Raw genomic sequence first — 7,627 nt, forward strand, 5'->3', positions numbered from 1 at the left:
GCGTATTATTTTGTTATGGTATGACTTGCTAAGTTTGGTAAGATTGTATAAGAATTGGGAAAGTTTTGATATTTTCACAACTTGTAGGGATTTTATATTGTACTATAAGAAAAAATACTACAATTTAAAGAAATCCAAATTGCATGTCTAAACATGATTTCAAATCATGTCCAAACGGCTCCCTAGTTGATTAGTACTGACAAGTAAAACCATAGGTATACCTTTCCTTATTTCAGTCCAATTTTGAAAGGGTTTGCGAAAAGAAAAGAAAAAAAGAATCGGGGAAGGTTATCAAACCCTCTGCTTCAACTTCCACTAGTGTTATACCTTTTTTTTTTTTTTTTTCCGTCCACTAGTGTTATACTTACTTACCAGATACGGAAAATGCTCTACTCTTTTGTTCCCCTCCCACACAAGCTCTCTGTCCACCCCAACTAAAGACAGTGTTAACCTGTTTTTTGAGAACCTTCAAGATCGTTTCTCTTGACCGTTGTTATTAATTGTGAAGCGAAACAACGGTTATCGCTTCAAATAATGGCGTGCAAAGTGATCAAAAGAAAAGCAACGGGTAAAAACGTTTTCTGAATCGCGAATTTGGAGTTGGATAAATTTTGGTGTGCATTGGATGCTGAAATGTAATTTGATTATTAGTATAATACTAAATTCATGTATGGCATTTTTTGTTTTTTTATAGATTGTATGCTTCAAAGAAAAATAAATTGTTTGCTTTACTTGAAAGAAGTGGTGCACTTCACTTCTCACTTTTCGATTCAAGTCCCATGGACCTTGTTGCTTCTTTTTCCTTTTCATTTTTAAACACATTGCCCTTGATGTAGAAAGAATGTATGATTACAAATTCCCATGTGTGTTTACGGTTTGGTTAAAAACCAATCCAAACTAAAAATCGAATCAAACCAATTAAAGAAACCGATATTTATTTGGGTTGGGTTTGATTTGGTTTTAAATTTTTAAAAAACCAATAATATTTTGTTTGGTTTTGGTTTACGAAAAGTGTGAGAAGAAAAAGCGAAATCCAAAACCGACAAATTTATACATAGATTTTATTATTTGTATATATAAAATACATTAATTTTTATAAATACTTTTTCAGTAAAAAATTATTTATCTCTAATAGGCTATTGAACTTTATACCTCAACCCCATTTCCATAAAAAAAATCCATGAATTCAAACTCTTTTGTTGAAAGAAACAATTATGAAATTTACCTATATTTATTTTTTGTATTTCTTATAAAATTTATCCACTTAATTAAAACTTATAAATCCCAAGATAGTTCTTTCATAATCCGAGAATATTATAGCTACCACAATAAAAGGGTAATAACGAGTTATAAATTGGAAAAGGATAGAAAATTATCTCCTAATCGCAAGAAGAAAAAAAAAAACATGAAAGAGGGAAATAACGTTAGTTTTCTAAAAACCGAAAACCGACCCTAACCGAACGAAACCGACTATAACCAAACCGATGGATATATATTATATTTAGTTTGGTTTGGTTTTAAGTATTTAAAAACCGACTAGAATAGTTTGGTTTTGGTTTTAATCAAAATCAACCCAAAAGGACCCATGAGCTCCCCCTAAATTTCCTATAAGAAATAAGGACAACTACGTATATATGCATCTTAAGGAGAAATATTTACAAAACGTGACGATAATTTTATATTTACAAAACATAACATTACAAACCCTTTACAAAAAATGCTTATACAAAAAAATTATTTTTTCAAAAATTACTTTTTAAAAAAAAAAATATATATTTCTAAATTTTTTTTTCGCTCAAAAATTTAGGTATGAAAGTTGTATGAAATGTATATATCTCGCTCAAGGCTTCAAAAGTTCGCTCAAAATTTAGTGTATGAAAACGGTATGAAAAATGTATGAAATGTGTATATCTCGTTCAAGGCTTAGAAAATCCGCTGAAAAATTATGTGTATGAAATTTGTATCTAACTCAAGGCTTAAAATTTCGCTCACATTTTCGAGTATAAAATTCATGTTAGATTTCTGTAAAATTAATACAACTACAACAACATTGTATACAACTTTGATACAACATTCAAGACTTAAAATAATCGCTCAAATTTTTGTGTATGAAATGTATGTATATACGCTCAGAGCTTAAAAATTTCACTCAAGTTATATGTATGAAGAACGTATGAAATGTATATATCTCGATCAGGGCTTAAACATTACGCTCAAAATTTTATGCTTGAGAATGGTATGAAATGTGTATATCTCATTTCCTCGAAACTTAGAATTTCATTCACATTTTTCGTATATAAAGTTCATATTAGGTTTCTGGAAAATTAATACAACTACAACGTAACAACTTTCATAAAATATTCAAGGCTTAAAGTTTTCGCTCACAATTTTGTGTATAAAATTATATTAAAAATTTTGCTCACATATACACATTTCATACAGCTTTCATACACAAAAATTTGAGGTAATTTTTTAAGCCTTTTTAAAAAAATATAAAAATTATATATATATATATATATATATATATATATATATATATATATATATATAAAATATTTTTAAAAAATTAAAATATTTTTTAAAAAATATATATATATTTTCTGGAAAAAAAAAAACGAAAATATATGAAAATCCGTCATGTTTCGTAATATATCGTTATGTTTTGTAAATAAGGAAAATTATCATTACGTTTCGTAAATATTCTCTTAACATGTATATATAGAGTAGTTTTCCTAAGAAATATCAATATTTGACAACGACCAATCGATGACAACGACCAATCGACGGAACTTAACGACCAAGGTTACATTAACACAAACAATTATATTCTAATGTAAATCCTAACATCCACGATAGCGCGTTAAGTGGCATAATCATATTATACTAAAAGTGAAGCTCTTACTTTAAAGTTAGATTATAGTTTTACCCCTACTGATGAAATCCGAATGTAATAAAATATTTAATTAAATAGTAATATTTTAATTACATAAAGGTAACCTGATTAAAGATCTAATTTAATAGTAATATTTAAATTACTGAGTGAATAAGAAGTCCAGCAGCCTGATTAATTTTATTACTTTTGTTCCATCAGTTTTCTAAGTTCAATTATCTTAATTATCCAGCCCTAATTGTTTGTTTCTTTATCTTCCACGGATGATTACTTTTATTGTTCCATCAATTTTGTAGGTTTACAAGATCGACTCAAACCAAATACCCACTTATCTCTTTCTGATTATTTTTAATTTTTTTAAATTCAAAATTCTACTTCTGTTTCAATGGACTAATTAATACACTTAATAATGATATTAATGTAATTCTTTAGTGTATACTTTTTCAGTTAATACAAAATTTTATCAGTATAGTGAAAAATCTTATTAATTAGCCTAAGAAAAATGATAGTGGTACAATGACTCTTCGATTTCTTCAATTGCATATAACTTTGATTCAATTCTATTCATAAAAACATCTCAATATGTATATCAAAGGAACATCAAGTGGCGAAGAGTAACGACTTCCAATAGTGTCTTATGTAGTTTTGATCAAACAACTGCAAATTAGATATGTTAAATAGTGTAACTCTCATCCCTTTCATCTCCATATTTTTTATATGTTTAATATTGCTAGCATTAAAGCAGCAGATATGATTGGCAGATTGCTATGTTTCTCTTGGAAGGTTATATATTGGTAGAAAAATTTTAGGTATCAACCGAAAACACCACCTAATGCATACTTAGTTGGAGGAATTCTGATGGAAAATATAAGTATAATTTTGTTACTTTTTTTCTTAGTGTCAGTGTATTCAACCAGAGTTTTATGTGCTATTCATTGTCATTCCTTTGATGCCAGGTCAGTTCCTTCGAAATCTTTTCTTTCTGTGCTTATTTCTGAGTCCGGAATCGATATGCCCATTCGCGACGTAAATCACAATAATATCGGTACGCCGAATAACAACGTCTTGTTCGTGACTTGAAAAATCTCAACGCTCAAAATCCCAACAAGGTTCTCAATGACTATGCCTCGAGTAGGTGAGCACCCTTGCGAGCTTGCCATACAAAGGATTAGAAAAGAAAACAACGAATGCTAGCAAGACATTGTAGATTTTACATGCTAAAGTTGGCCGAAGAACAAGCATCATCAACCCGGTAGGGAACTAACATCTACAAAAGAAGATGTTTGTCTTAAGAAACCCAAGATATTCAGCGAGGACGATATTGAAGACTTCAATTCTGATGATGATTAAGAATATTGTGATTTTAGTTTTATGTTTAATTTATGATGATGTTGTTAATTTGAAGAATATTAGTATGTTTAGCGGAAGATCAACTCAAGGGCATGTGTAGGCTCATGTATTTTAAGTTTTTTCTTTCTTTGATGATTGTATTTTAACAAGTTTGGGTTCCAAATTAATGAACAAGTTTAAGTATTTTCATATTGTTAAGAATGATGCAATTTTAATTATTTTGAGATTGGTATGAATGATGCAATTTTGACTAAAAAATAACACGCTTAAATCTAAACCCTAAAACATAAATAACTTAAAGCTAATGATAACAAGTCTTCAAACAAAAATGGACTTGAGCACTTTTCAACCACTAAAAAATGACAATCCGAAGTTTAGCTTATCCTTGATGTATTAAGCCTACCTTATTAATCGCACAAAAATAAGTAGGGTTCTATATAAAATATTGAAGTTTCGAGATCCCAAAACATGATAAATCTATGGCTTCAAAAGTATGTAAAAAAGTATGAAAATGTAAAAAGAAAAAAGAAAAAAAAAGGAGACTCCTTTAACGCAGTAAATTACTGCGTTAAAGGACTTTTAACGTCTTGTTACGGTTAAGTGTGTACAAAGCAAATCGACAAACCGTACCAAACCGAGTCAAACCGATAAAAAAACTCAACTAGTGGTTTGGTGTTGAAAAAAAAAAACCGACCATAATTGGTTTGATTTGGTTTTAGCTAAAAAAAGTCAAACCAAACCAAACCGGAAACATTATGTGTATTCGATTTTTAAAATATTTTATACATAAAAATATTTATTTGTAAATATTTCTTAAATTTTTTCATAGTTTTGTGGTCTTCTATCATATTATTTTAAGCTTGAACTTAGAATTTTGAATGTTAATCAGTTTTATATCCCATGGATGTTAGTAACTCAAATAAAGTCCAAATCAAAATCAACTCAACACTAATGCTAACAAAAGAAATTCAATTCTAACACTAGGAATGACAGTAATCTTTTGGATATCTATTCTTTAGTTTTGCATAATTGGTTTAGTGCGTAAAAATACATAGCTTAAGTTTTTTCTTTGTCATGTAATTAATACTTATTAGCCGTAATTATCTTAGCATAACTTAGTATTTAGATTAAAGTAGTTTTCTTTATGGCTTATTAATTAGCAATGCTTAATTTAACCGATTTTATTATCTTTTTTGTTGAATATTTTAATACGATGTCATCACCCATTTCACATTTTGTGTTATTTTCTTAAGAAACACCTTAGTTACATAGTTGTATCTTATTAGGACTAAAGAAATATTTGAAGTAAAAGTCATATATTTTGTATGAAGACTTTTTCCGGAAAAAAAAAAACCCAAAAAACTCGAAAAAACCAAATAATGAGAAAACCCGAAGTTGAATGTCACGCCCCGAACCATGGCCTGGGCGAAACACGGCACTCGGTGCCTTACTGCATGTAACCGAGTGAACCACATGGCTTGCTGAATCATCATGAGGCATAACATGAGCAGAATATAACGTGAATGCATGATGAGCCTTTATAAAACGTAATAAGTCATAATACTTAATAAAATTACTTGTTTAAGCATGAGTGCGAAAATAACATGAATGAGCCAAAATGGCTATACGACTCGAAAGTCGACATAACATAGCGACTTGTCTAGTCTATGAAACCTCTATCATGAGTCGACCCGAGAAAACATGCTTGCGGGACAAGGCCCCAAACATACCTTACTAATTATAAAACAAAGAGTTGACTAAACCACGAATGAGACGGGGCTCACTAATGGTGATACGAGTCTTTGTCCTAACGAAGCGGATACGTCGCACAGAAATTAGTACTGCGTCGGAAATGCGGGCAATAAAGGGGACGTCGACACGTTGAATGTGCGGCATGTCTTAACCGAATGAAATAACATGGGACATGAAATAACATGATAAGAGCGGCGAAAACACTGGACATGAACATGAGCATGAGCATGAGTATATATATATATATAACATATGTATAACATGATAAGTAAGGAGAAAGATTTCATAAACCGACATGTGATATCACCACGTGGGTACATGGAGTACGGTACCTCGACGGACCGACGAGCCCCCATACCTTGCCGGGGTGTGAGGTGGTATCGTGCAGTGGATCCATTCGGTGTAAAATTAAGGTATCGTCCTATACGGGCGGAGCGATCTTGTCCTACGGTGGCTACGTAGTTTTAGGCTATACGAGCCTTCTCGGTAGTCGGTGCGACTCCCAAAACATAAACATAATATAGTTGGCTAAGAAGCCCCATGATTTTTCGTGAATTAACTTATACTTGTCTTGTAATCATGATTTCACGAAATAACTTGTAAACATGGTTTCATGAAATAACTTGTAAACATGGTTTCATAAAATAACTTGTATTTAGCATGTATGTATCTTGAGTCGTAGTATGAACATAGTTATAAAATACAATTGCATGAAAACTTGTAGACATATAAGATATTCATGAAATAAGCATTTTTATTCAAAAACATGCATGCAAGAACCCATGGAACACAAGATATGGGTTTTCATAGATTACGGATGATTCTCAATAATCATAATGAGTATCGAGAACACAATGATAGAATAATAGCAACTCAAACATAATATAGTCATAGACATGGACCTAGGGTTATCATGAGCATGGTATAGAAACCGTAATTTTAGTAGAGAATCATAATTTATGGATTATGAGGCGTGGGGAAGAAACAATGATGTTCCCACACGTAGATAGTAACTCTGCACATACCTTAGTCGCTCCGAAAACTTGAATTAAAGACTTGAGCTTTGAAGAAGATTTCCAAAATCTTGAATTCTTGAACCTTGAGATGGGTTTTCTTGAAAACCCTATGTTAAGAATGATGGATTCTTGCTTAATGATCATGAACGTATGTTGGAATTGACTTGGATTGCATGGAATAGGCTTACCTTAAAGTTTCTTGAAGGTTGGGAGAGAAGAGCTTAGTCCTTAGGGCTTGAGAGACTTCTTTAGGGTTCTTTACCTCAGAAAAAATGGTTTAAAACGAAGTGGGAATGAATATAACCAAATTTGGCTATTAAAACGTCATGGTCGGTGCGCGGTCGCGCAGCTTTTGGAGGTTACTTCGTGCGATCGCGCGCGGGTGCTGTTGCCTGCGAGGTGCGCGATCGCGCATTACTTCCGCGCAAAACTTCGCGCGAGGAGTAAAACGGGTATAACCACAGCACGAGCTCCGTTTGAGCTCCATAATATATGGTTGGAAAGGTATTTCAAGTGCATACAACTTTCATGTTTTGAGTTTTCTCAAATTCCTAACGTCACTACCGAAAAAGCTGGCCATAAGTACAATCTGTTGTCTCGGACTTAGACGAATTTAGAA

Source organism: Lycium ferocissimum, chromosome 10, assembly GCF_029784015.1.
Source record: "Lycium ferocissimum isolate CSIRO_LF1 chromosome 10, AGI_CSIRO_Lferr_CH_V1, whole genome shotgun sequence".
NCBI lineage: Eukaryota > Viridiplantae > Streptophyta > Magnoliopsida > Solanales > Solanaceae > Lycium > Lycium ferocissimum.